The sequence below is a fragment of the Marmota marmota genome, unplaced genomic scaffold (genome assembly GCF_001458135.2).
Source record: "Marmota marmota marmota unplaced genomic scaffold, marMar, whole genome shotgun sequence".
Taxonomy (NCBI): domain Eukaryota; kingdom Metazoa; phylum Chordata; class Mammalia; order Rodentia; family Sciuridae; genus Marmota; species Marmota marmota.
In genome coordinates, this window is record NW_026000262.1 from 98,444 (window position 1) to 112,299 (window position 13,856).

Consider the following 13,856-nt stretch of genomic DNA (forward strand, 5'->3'; position numbering starts at 1 on the left):
TGTTTGGAAAAGTGATTCAAATAAACAGACATACAATACTCTGTACATAGTTTTAATTCAAATATTGACATGTATTCACATTTGGTTTCCATAAACTTCAACAATATTTATCATTTGTAATCAACACAAATTTGTTATCACTCTTTCCTTGTTTATTTTTGTTTTTCATATCTTTCTATGCATGCTTACTTTATTATTATTTAGATATTATTTTTCAGTGATATTAGGAAACCAAGAATATCAGAGGTAGCTATTACATAAACACAGTAAAAAACAAAGTATTCCTTAGATAACATAGCTACTAAATATTCTTACTTGCTTAAGGAAAAAATTCCAATTAAAGGCAATTCAAACAATTGAATACACCTTATTTTTCTAAGATAGTAGTACTTCCCTTAAATCAGCATATTTAATGTTTATAAACATTTTTCTATGATCTAGGACAACATTATCTAAACACTTTATCTGTGTTGATAATTCATAATCAGGAAACACTATTATATACCAGTTTTCTCCTAGAATTTTTTCTTCATTATTGTTTTCTAATTACCTTCCTTTGTGGGTATAATTTGTCACTCATTCATATTTTGTTTTTGTTTCTTAAAAATCATTTAATATGGGGCTGGGGTGGTGACTCCATGGTAGAGCACTTGCCTAGCTTTTGTGAGACCCTGGGCTTGATCCCCTGCATCACATAAAACGAAATAAACAAAATAAAGCATTGTGTCCATCTACAACTAAATATATTTAAAAAAAACATTTAATATATGTCCCTTTTTTTACATTGGTGGACATCAACATTTCAAAAAGTGGCTTAGTTAAATGCATATCTGACATCTATTAACACAAAGGTGACTTTAGTGTACGGTGCACCTATCAGTGAATACAAAATACTAAAGTATGAAGAAACATAGCAAGAATATATGCTTGCTTTTCTCCTTCATTCTGTGTTCAATAATGGCCTGTTCACACAGGGAAGTGGTTTCTGAAAGCTTCACCCAACTTTTAAAAGTGGAGGACTTTAATGTCAGTGAAGATCACAAAGTACATTTTGAGTCCCAACCTTATGGTGGGTCTATGCATTTCTGGCCAGTTCTTCCTGATACATGGTTTGCAATTCTCTCACTTCAACTACCCTTAGGTTTATTATTTTATCCGATCAGACTATGACTTAAAAGGAAAAAGTTGAAAAAAAATTCAGGAACTATGAAAATGTGCTGACAGCTTCTTCATCTGTACAACAGGGATAATAATAACCTCCTTAGAGGTTTGTTGTAAAAATATATTTTATTTAATTCTTTTAATTTGCATAGAGTATTGGTCCTCAGCCCCATTTATCATCATATCTACCTGTGGGTACCTATAAATGCCCAGATATCTGGCCACATGTGAACATATTCAACCAGAGTGTCTGCATGGTGAAGTTCTTAATGGTCATTTCTTCTTCTTCTCCTTCTTCTCCTCCTCCTCTTCCTCCTCCTGGGGGTGGAAGGAATCAGGGAATTAACTCAGGTGCACTCGACCACTGAACCACATCCCAAGCCCTATTTTGTATTTTATTTAAAGACAGGATATCACTGTTTGCTTAGGGCCTCACTTTTTGCTGAGTCTGGCTTTGAATTTTTGATCCTCCTGTCTAAACCTCCTAAGCCACTGGGATTACAGGTGTGCGCCACTGCACCCAGCTCCCGATGGTCATTTCTTACACCATAATTAACAACAGCTGCCTTTGAGTATTCCCTGGCATTAAAACAATTAATATTAATATTAGTCACCATTGATAATACCACTACTTCCAAGAACATATAAAACTTTAATATTTGCATAAAACTCCTATTTTGTGGAGACGCAAATTATCCTCTAGACATTTGAGTTCTTCGTATCACTTCATGGTTCCATTCTCTTGTATATCTGTCCCCCAGAAGCAACTGCTATCATGAATTTGGTTCATTTATTTTCCTCTCAATGTTACCATAGAAGTATTGGTTTAGGTATCTATGGGAATTTTTCTTTCAAACTTACCTTAAAGTTTCTCAAGTTTTTCTAAGTAGTAACACCTATTGTCCCTCAAATACACTAGTGTCCATTGACATGTGGTTTTATATCTCCTTGTGTAACACATACATTGACCTCAAAAGCTTTGTACTTTACAAAGCATTACCCAGGAAAAGGACATCATTTAGTATGTCAGTTTATTGTGGCAACAATCCTTTAAACTTCCTGTGACTCTGTCTGTATAACACAAGTTAGAATTTCTATGTGCCATATTTATGGGAGATAGTTGTTTGACCTCCAATAATTGATGCATGCTCAATTTTAATATTAATTATCTACATTTGATACTCTGATCAAATCGGTTGTTATCAATTACATCATTGTATTCTTCAGTTACACTATCAAAAATATCTCTGCATTCTGTTTTGTGAGAATCCTTCTACAAGAACTCATGAAGACATTTCATAATGCATTGGGAATAATATTTCCAATTTTCACTAGTAGTGGAGATAGGAGACTGGAGCACAAGTTAGAAAATGAAAATTTTAGTTCTGGATCTTGGAGTTGCCACTATATACAGAACATATGTAAAATATCTGTAAACTTGCACATGCTAGGCATCTGAGCTACAACCCCAGCCACTCTGATATTTTTTCATACTTCCTCTATGCCATGCAAGGTAGAATAGAGAATCAGAGGTGAATAGAGCTAGTCATTCTTGTCCAAATACCTGGCATATGATTATCAAATATAACTTTTGCCTCAAAACAGAAATTGGAGAATGGTAACTTCAGGCAACAGCATATTTTGGTTGAATGGTAGGAGATTACCCTTATAATTAATAATTAGTATAGATAATAATATCTAAATTTTATTTTGCATTATTTAATACATTCATCACATTATAATCACATGGGAGCATCCATTATCTCTTTATTACTAATTCAATGCAGTTGTATCACCAGTAGATCAATTCAGATGACAATGTTGTCTTCAAAATACTAACAATCTTCCCCTCTGAGAAGAAATAACAAATTCAATAGATAGTGATCAAAATTAAACAATCAAGGGGAAGACAGAGCCCCCATAGAATGGGAGAAAAATCTTTGTCATCTTCTCTTCTGACAGAACATTAATATCCAGAATACATAAATAACTCAAAAAATTAACATCCAAATCCCTCAATTAATAAATAAATGGACAAATGAACTAAATACACATTTCTAAAAACAAAAAAACAAATACAGATGGCCAACAAATATGTGAAAAAAATGCTCCACATCCTTAGCAATCAGGGAAATGCCAATAAAAACTACATTGAGATTTCACCTCCCTCCAGTTAGAATAGTAATCATCAAGAGCACAAATAATAACCAAGGCTGGAGAGAAGGCAGGGATTGCAAGTTAGAACATCAACCATGGAAAGCAGCATGGAGATTTTCCAAAAGAGTAGGATTGGAAACACCATGTAATCCAGCAATCCCATGCCTTGGTATTTACACAAAAGAACTAAAATCAGCATACGATAGGGACACAGGCACATCAGTGTTGGTACCAGTGAGATTTGCAATGGCCATGTTATGGAACCAGACAGGGTGTCCATCGATAGATGAATGGATAAAGAAAATGTGGTAAATACACACAATGGAGGTTTATTCAGTCATACAAGGAAAGAAAATATGTAATTTGCTGATAAATGGGTGAAACAAGAACTTCATGCTACATGAAATAAGAGACTCGGAAAGCCAAGGATCAAATGTCTTTTCTCATATGTGGAAGCTGGAGAAAATATAAATAAATAAAAATGGCCTTTAGGAAAACAGAACGGAGGACAGTGGAATAGAGGAAAGGGCTCAAAGGTGGCAGAGGAAGGAGGGAAAGCAGAATCCTGGGGAATGAAACTGACCAAATGATGCTAAGTGCATGTACAAATGCACCCCAGTGAATCCCACTTTGGGGTAGAATTAAAATGCACCAATTTAAAAAAAAAATAGTGATAAGACCACTAAAGTAAAGAAATAGAATCAGGGGGAAGGAGAAGGAAAGAGATAGGAGAGGTCCCGAGGAAAGAAATGGACCAAATTTTGTTTTGCACATGCATGAATAGTCACAGAGTATTCCATTATTATGTATAACTATAATAATAGTTATAGTATAAATATACTAATGTAAAAAATTCAGCAGTCATTGTCTGGGTGTGATGCAGTAATCTTGTCCCTTATTTCCCAATTATCAGAAAGTTTTAAGCAGAGGTCCAGGACCCTGACCACCAGTACATCTGGAGAACCCCTTAAAACTCTCCAGTTTCTTGTGTAGGAATGAAACCAAGAGGTGGCATTGACTCCTTTGAGACTGAGTGGGCCAGTAGCAAGGAGGATAGAGAGGGCTTCAGAGTGTCCTGCAGTGGGGAGAGGTCTGTGATGAATTTTTATGTGCCCCTGTTTCCTGTGATCTCTGCCCTTGATCTATTCTTCCCATGTTGGATGTGTCTTTCATGTCAACTGCTGTCTCTTTGATCTACCAGGAACACCCACAATGAAGCAGAGTGAGCAAAGGGTCACTTCTGGAGTGACAGGAGTGGAAATGGCAGATTAGGTTGTCAAGGAAACAGCCTTCAGGGGTTCTCCTGCCCAGAAGCCTGGTGTCCATATTTAGACCACCTGAATCAAACAGATTTACTCATCTCTGCCTAACAACCTGGCAAAATTTTCATAAATATAATATTCTTTTATTTTCTATATAATAATGTGAACATGTGTAACTAAAGAAAGGCTCTGTGGAGACTCTGAGATGAGCCAAGCTGCGTGAAACACAGCTCTGAACCTGGCATTTAGGAAGCCCTTGGCGATGCATCACAAAGCTACGTGTGCTGCTATTTTCCTCTTAAACCTCATGATCACCTTTATACTCCTCTTGGATTGCTGAAGAAAGAGTTTGGGGGACCCACTTTCTGCTAGAATGGATGGGGTTTTTTTTTGGAAGTACAGCTAGTGGAGGTGAGCACTGGAGTTGGATGTCTCACCCTCAAAACAACCAAGAATATAAAAACCAGATCTCATAACTCTTTGTTTTGCACACTGATATCCTTTCATTTGGCCACCCAGACTATCATATTTGTCCTGATGACGTAGAAACAATATTTCTGACAGCCCTTTTCCTATCCAATGTCTCCCTCAGACATACTGGTTAAGTTTCTTCTCAGCTGGCTCATGAACAAAGAATGAGGATCCAAAGTTACACCCTAATCAGGTGCCCCTGAAGGCTCAGAGTCAATCCTCAGGACTGATAGGCACACAGGGTCAGGTAGGAGCTTCCTGCTACAGAAAACCCTGGGAGGAGGAGACCATGTATGGAGCCCTCTGCACTACCAAACTCAAGTGCTAGAGACACAGGCTGATTCATTTTATTAAACTTGGAGGATCCATGCACAGAGCTTGTAATTAGCCAAGGTGTTCTGTTATCCTAATCTCTAAGGACTTCCTCACATGGGTAGAGGTAGAAAAAGAAGAAGAGAAAATAAATATCCCCAAGGTTATGGTCTCTTCCTCTACTCAAGGAAGCTCTGGGGTATTGTTCACTCAATTTGTTTCTTTTCCTTGTTTTGAATGACCCATTTGTGCCTAATTCTATTTCTTGTGATAAAATATACAGGAAACAGCGACTTCCATTTTTACCTATTTTATGTGCATAGTTCAGTAGTATCAATTACATTCTCTTTGTTGTTTAACCATTACCATCATCCATTTCCAGAAAATTTTCATCTTGCTAAACTGAAAATTTGTACCCATTCTCACAACTACACACTTATCCTGATTCTGACCCTGGCTAATGCAACACTATTATCAAACATCACAGCATATATGTGGTCTACAAAAATAATGTAAAGAGGGAGAAGGAATACATTTGTAGAGGCTAGCTTTTGCTGCAGTTTTTCTAGCCTACCTTCTAACTATATGCTGCAGGTCCTGAGATTGGACTGTTCTGCTCTGTGTCCTCAGGACCCAGCATGGAGATGAATGCAGTGCATGTCACTGAGGTCTGGAGTTGTGGGGGAATGGGATACCAACATGTACTCCAAATCTGGTTCCATAAAATACGCAACACCTTACAGGTGAGACCACAGGTGGAGAAGGCTTGATAGCCCAACTCTTGATTGGACTCTCACAATGAAGAAACAATTTTATAGTAACAGAAAAAGCTCCCTGAGATAGGAAGAAATCCAGAGATAACACCAACACCATGCATGACTCCGGGCGTGGTGACACACACCTGTGATCCCAGCAGCTCTGGAGGCTGAGGCAGGATGATGGCAAGTTCAAAGCCAGCCTTGGGAATTTAGTGAAGCCCTGAGCAACTTAGTGAGACCCTGTCTCAATATAAAAAACATAAAAAGGGCTGAGGGTGTGGATCCATGATTGAGCGCCCCTGGGTTCAATCCCTGGTATCCAAAAAATTAGTGAAATGATAACAAACATATTTACATTTTACGTTGTAGATAATGAATAAGTGCTATGTGGATCCCTCCTCCCATCCTGTCTCCATCAGCACACTCTTGGTTTCGCTGACTACCTGCTTGGTCATGACTAAGGACTGCAGATGTGAGAAGCCTCCCCTGCTGGGGGCACAATCAAGGCTCGGACTTGCTACTGAGGACTGATATGAACACAGTAACCAGGGGTGTCCTGGTTTAGAATCCACACTCCAAGAAAAGATGAAACAAAGAAAAATTAGGCCATCCTGCTGTGCAGCCTCCTCAGGGCACTTTTAATGTCCCTGTTCCTCAGGCTATAGATGAAGGGGTTCAGCATGGGGCTGATCATAGTGTACATCACTGAGGCCACTGCACTCTTCCTGGGAGATGTGAGACAGCTGTGCCAAGGTACTCTAAAATACCTATTCCACAAAATAGACAAACAACTGCCAGGTGAGACCCACAGGTGGAGAAGGCTTTGTACTTCCCTGCTGAGGATGGGATCCTCAGAATGGAGTAAACAATTTTATAATAAGAGAAAAGGACCCCTGAGATGGGAAGAAAGCCAAATATGCCACCTATAACATAAATGACTATGTTATTGGTAAAAGTATCAGAACAGGCAAGATTGAAGAGTTGAGAAGGATCACAGAAGAAGTTAGAAATTTCCACATCCTTGAAGTAGGCAAACTGTAGTATAATCAAACTGTGCAGCAGGGAGTTGAAAAGGCTAATTAATAAATGTACCATGACTAAGAAGCCACAGAGATGAGGGTTCATAATGACTGGGTATCGCAGGGGGTGACAGATGGCCACAAACCGGTCATAGACCATCACAGTCAGAAGCATGTCATCCATACAGACAAAATTGGCAAAAAGAGACATCTGTGTCAGGCAGCCCATGTAGGAGATGGCTCTGATGTGAGTTTGGATGTTCACAATCATCTTGTGGACCACGGTGGAGATGAAACAGATGTCTGTCAAGGACAGGTTGGAGAGGAAGAAGTACATGGGCTTGTGGAGGTGGGGGTCAGAGCTGACCGCCAGGATGATGAGCAGGTTCCCAAGGACAGTGACCAGGTACATGGACAGGAACAGTCCGAAGAGTATGGGCTGCAGGTCTGGATCCTCTGAGAGGCCTAGGAGGAGGAATTCTGAGACACGTGTTAGATTAGGTTCTTCTATATTACTCGGACACCTTTGGGAATAAAAGTGTTAGAATAAGGAAACAACAGGTGTTCAACACAAGCAAGTATTCATACTTGAATTCCACGCACCTTCAGAAATATTTTCTGGACAAACTGAGTCTTCTCTGAACTCTTGCTTTACTGGTATCTGTGTTTCACACCCTTCTCTGCTCATATGTAAATGAGCAGTGCTAGAGACCAAGATCATTACACATAACAAGTCTATGATCACAGTGAAATATAGTCCATTTTGACAATTTTTATGGGTGTATATTACTTATATCGTGGTCTATTTGTACATGAATTTAACAACTGATCGGTTTTATTTCCTAGAACCTACTGCTTCCCTCCTCACCTTCCCCAAGCTCCTACCACTTCCTTAATGTCCTCCATCTTATATTGATGAGTACCATTTCCCCCCTCTTTTCTCTCTAACTTCCATATTGGAGAGAAAACCTGTGCTCCTGAATCTGGCTTGTTTTGTACAGTCTTCTTTTCTAATAAAATAGCAGAACCAGTATGCCTTTTGGGCTCCATCCCCAGCACCATAAAAAATAATAATAAAAGAGAAGAAGAAGAAATACTGTTACCATTTGAAAATTATTGTCATTAAAAGAAATCAGGAATCTGTCAAATATAACTTACCTTAAGGCAATGAAAAAAAATCCTGGCATTAAAATGACTATAAACACTATGTCAGAGAAATTCCTGTCTCTGACTTTGGTGATCTTCAAATTTTGATGTATAGTTTAAATGCACATAATCACACAACATCAGTTAGCACAAAGGTGATATTAATGTACAGTGTACCTGTCAGTCACTGGTTAAAGAATAATGTAATAATAAGACACCCTTATGAAATTTTTAATTTTTTTGGCATTATATTTTTGTTCAACCCCATGCCATCGCAGGAAGGTGTCTGTTAGGAAGACAGATTTTTTGTTTTTTATTTTCTCTTGATAATTCATTTAATGATGGCCTGCCAATTCTGCTAGATTGTTGTTCTAATCATAAACTTTTATTTTCATTTGATGATTTTAGCACCTAGCATATGACCAAGGGTAACAAATCCTTCTCTATTTTTTTCTTTGGGTACTAGGGATTAAACCCAGGGGCACTTAACCATTGGCCACAACCCCAACCCTTTTAAATATTTTATTTAGAGACAGTGTCTTGCTGAATTGCTTAGGATCTCACTAAATTGCTGAGGACTGAACTTCTATCCTCCTGCCTCAGTCTCCTGAGCTACTGGGATTACAGGCATGCACCACATGAGCCAGCTTTCTCTATTCATTACCTTCTGGTTGTGTTCACTGGGTCCACATTGATCAAGAAAAGAACCTAGGAAATATGGAGATTCCTGGGAAAGCTGGGAATGGAACCACCATTTGACCCAGCTATTGCCCTTCTTGGACTATTCCCTGAAGACCTTAAAAGAGCATGCTACAGGGATACTGCCACATCAATGTTCATAGCAGCACAATTCACAATATCTAGACTGTGGAACCAACCCAGATGCACTTCAATAGATGAATGGATAAAAAAAAATGTGGCATTTATACACAATGTAGTATTACACAGCACTAAAAAATGACAAAATCATAGAATTTGCAGGGAAATGGATGGCATTAGAGCAGTTTATGCTAAGTGAAGCTAGCCAATCCCTAAAAAACAAATGCCAAATGTCTTCTTTGATATAATGAGAGCAACTAAGAACAGAGCAGGGAGGAAGAGCAGGAGGAAAAGATTAACATTAAACAGAGACATGAGATGGGAGGGAAAGTGAGAGAAAAGGGAAATTGCATGGAAATGGAAGGAGACCCTCATTGTTATACAAAATTACATATAAGAAGTTGTGAGGGGAATGGGAAAAAAAAAACAAGGAGAGAAATGAATGACAGTAGATGGGGTAGAGAGAGAAGATGGGAGGGGAGGGGAGGGGGGATAGTAGAGGATAGGAAAGGTAGCAGAATACAACAGTTACTAATATGGCATTATGTAAAAATGTGGATGTGTAACCGATGTGATTCTGCAATCTGTATTTGGGGTAAAAATGGGAGTTCATAACCCACTTGAATCTAATGTATGAAATATGATATGTCAAGAGCTTTGTAATGTTTTGAACAACCAATAAAAAAAAGAGTAACAAGAGAGGGATGGGGCTGTAGCTTAGCATATGTGAGGCACTGGGTTTGATTCTCAACACCACATAAAAATACACAAGTAAAATAAAGGTATTCTGGGCTGGGGTTGTGGCTTGGTGGTAGAGCATTAGCACATGTGAGGCTCTGGGTTCGATTCTCAGAACCAAATAAATAAATAAATAAAGGTATTATGCCTGTTTACAACCAAAAAAAAAAAAAAAGAACCTATTACATTAGGGTATAATTCAGAGTTCCCCAACCAAGTCTGACCACTATATTTATTTGTTTATTTTTATTTAGCTGAAGAAAAGGAAGTGAAATGCAGAAACAACCTGATTGGCTACAGTTAGCATTTGCCTTATATGCACTTGGTTGTTGAAGCATCTGCTTCACATGAGCATAGGCTGATCAGGTGGCAGCCTGTGGCTGGCTGAAACTTGATTACTGTGATTCGCTGAGACTCCATTGCTAAGGTTAGATCCAAATTGCTTACACATCAAGCTACAGTCCACTTCACATGGGCTGTTTGAGGCCAAACTTAATTTAACAATATCTAATTAAGTTCTTAGCTTTTAACATTCTGGTGATGTATGATCACTTTGTCCTGTGTTTAGCAAGAAATCTGTTAGGTTGGTTGAACCAAAATTCCCCTTTTATCTGTGATAGTTTCCTCTTAGTATATTCCTTTCTGACTTCCCCTCCACACAACCAATGGATAAGGAGATAAGATGATATCTGAGATAAGGTCTTTCTGGAAATCGATGTATTCTTTGGCTTTCGTGTCTTTGCATGAGAAGATTTCAAGCAAGACGTGAAACTTAGTAAAAGAATAGCGGAATTTATTAGAAGAGAAAGAAGGGGAAAATACCCTCACAGGAGAGAGTGCTTTCTCTCAGGAGAGTGACAACTCACTTCTTTGTGAACTCAGTTTTTATTAGGACAGAAGGGAAGGTTTCTAGAGAATCCCACCTAAGTGTTAAACCACAACGCAAAGAAAAGACCACCAACTCCAATTTAAATCAAATTAAAGCAAGCTTATAATTCTGACAGGCCAAAACCTGTGGGAATAGTAGACAGCCTTCCAGCTCTCTAGGAGTGTAGCTTTATAGCACAGAAAGTTGCAAAAAGGGGAGGTGTCTTGAGAACTTACAAAAAACAGGATTTTTACAAGCATAACACAAAGGTAGGTAGTAGATTTAATGGTCCAGCACTTAGGGAGTAAATTTAGATCCTAACACCAGAATTTATGAGGCGCCATTACAGCTTCCAAGAGGGTCATTATCTGGCCAGGGAAAGCCAGAATTTATGAAGCACCACTAATGTTTCAGAGAGGGTTGCTATCTGGTCAGGGAAATCCAGGCATGGATGAGTTCAAGGCACGGGCAGGCATTCCAAGCAAGTTTAGAAATCACAGTAATTTATAGTAAAGCCAAAATGGGCTCACAAAATAAAATGTGACGAGATGGTTCCCAGTCTTAAGAGGAAATTAGGCTGGGTTTATCACTAAGCACAACCTCTTTTGACTGATGGTAGGATTGTATCATATTTTTTAGTCCCTACTGTGCATGTTTCTACTGAACAGAAACTCTAGTCATTTTGGTTTGTGTAAAGTCAAAGATACTCTTTCATCCAGATCCATCCCAGATCAGTGTAACTTGTGCTTTTTTCTTTTATTTCCTTTTCTTTTTCTTATTAGTAAAGGAGTTTTGGGGCCTGTGCTCTTCAGCCCTAGATAAAAGAATGTGACAGTGGTCCATGTCATGTTTTGAATATATCCCTTGTTGCTTTTCCAATGAGGCTTCTTTTAAAGCTGACTTTCTTTTTTTCTCTTCTCCCTTTTCCCTTTCCTATCTTCTGGGGAAAGAGGTTTACCCTTTTCCTATCCTAGGCCCAGTTATCTGTCCTTGAGCACACATCAATCACAGAAATGAAGTAAATAGATCTCTGGGGATGGAACCAGAAGATTTAAGAAATGGTTATCTCTCAAATTAACAAATAAATTACATCAAGGTAAATGTGGACAGTAGCCTTTGAATCACCTCTTTAAAAACCCTCTGTTCCCCTGATAGGCAGAATCATAATCTATCAGGACAAGGACCAGAACATCCTGAAAACAATAAGCTCCTTAGTCAAGGATTGTAAATACTGCTATCTTTTTATTAACAGATTGTATTTTTCATGTTTATTTTTATGTGGGGCTGAGAATTGAACCCAGTGCCTCACACATGCTAGGCAAGAGCTTTACCACTGAGCCACAACCCCAGCCCAAATACTGTTATTATTTTTAAAACACAGCTGAGTTAGAATGGCCCTGTATGAATTGTTTCAAAGAAAGACATGCTGAGAGTTAGCATGTAGGCTCATATAAGCAAAAATAACTGAAAACAGGAGTGGACCTCAGCTCAGCAAGCTGTCTTTATTAAGCAGTAGTGGAATGGCACATTTTCAGGGGAGAAAATGGTTACTGATTAAAAAAGAGGTCTGTTTTTTATAGATCTTAATGAGAGTTAATCATAGCAGAAGATTTCATGTGACTTAATCATGAGAGACTTGGGACATGTTGGCTGAACAGTCAAGAAACTAGTTGTGTAGGTTAAAAATCTAACTCAGGAAAACAGTTGTAAAAGGTTGAAACTCTTTGTTACTGGGATAATAATCCAGAGCCCAGAGCCCATTTGTTTGCCTTCCCCTCCAGGATACTGGGAAAGGAGGAAAGACCAGAGAGAGCACAAGGCACTTTGTTTGCCTTTTCTCTCCCAGGACCCATTGTCCTCCCTCAGCCCTGGGGGTTGTCATTTCCCTTTTCTAGGGAGATGTTGTTTTCCATATTCTTCACTTATATATAGAATTAATCCTTTAAACACCATATTCCCACTGTTCATGTCTACCTAGAACCACCACCATGTTCCTTGGCTTATAAATTTCCACTTATCTGTGCTGTATTCAGAACTGAGTCCAGTTCTATACTGAGGTCTCTACTCCCCTACTGCAGTTGTCCTAAATAAAATTTGTTCTGGGGTAGGGGTATAGCTTAGTGGTAGAACACTTGCCTAGCATGTACAACACATTGGTCTCATCCGTAGCATTGAAAATAAAAATCTTTACTGCTTTGTAAGGGTGAAGCAGACCAGTTACCCCCATTCAAAAGACCCTTGCCATAATTAAGCTTCTTTTCTTGTCAGAAAGAATTTTACAAAGGGTGTCAATAGGATATCAGCAAAAATTTCTGTGGTTTGTAGCTTCCTCTTTCTTATAAATGCCAGGTTTGCAGACAAAATTTGTGAAACCTCTGTCTAGCCTAAAAAATGTGGGACAAAGAGTAACTGTTATGTACCCACCCAGTGACATGTAACCACCCCACTGAGTATAAATCTAAAAGAATTTTCAGATTCAGGGTCCAAAGCTTTTTAGGCATTAGCCTCCTCTGGACTGCTGAAGCTAAAATAAACCTGATTTCTGGTGTCCAGCCACATCTGTCCTATATCAAGGAGACAGACAGACTTAGATGTAAGGTGTAAGGGGACAAATAGATGAAGATGGTGGGAACACAAGGTTAAGAGAATAATTCTATAAAATGAGTTCACTGTACTGATTCTCCATATGCTTTCTTTGCTAAAAAGCAATCTGCCTTCAGCCCTACCTGGCCTCCGGGGACAGGAAAATCACATTCCTTGCTTTTTTTGGCTATACCTTTTGTTTCTTAATCTATTCTTTAGGTTTGGACAGGAGAGTCTGTTTCTTACAGACATGACATCATAAATCAAGTTGGAGTAAACTATTATGAACTTAATAGTTTCATATATATTGTATAATATTTATCAAAACTACTGGTAAAAATGTCTTCACAAAGCAGATTCAAAACAGGACTTGATAAAAGCCACAAAGTACAGCTAACATGGGAACCTTGGTGATTATTATTAACCAAGACATGAATACCTTATTTCTTATTTGACTTATAGTTAGGAGGCCCTGCACAAACAAGAAGAAAAATAAATGACTTATGAATATTATAATAACAAAAATGCACAGGAAATATTATTTATATTTAAGTCCAAAATA

General features: G+C 38.4%; 1 pseudogene; it reads right to left on the minus strand.

The window, feature by feature from the left end:
• Nucleotides 1-6,421: 6,421 nt before the first annotated feature.
• On the minus strand, nt 6,422-8,783 carry LOC107133591 (annotated as a pseudogene).
• Between the last annotated feature and the right edge of the window lie 5,073 nt (nt 8,784-13,856).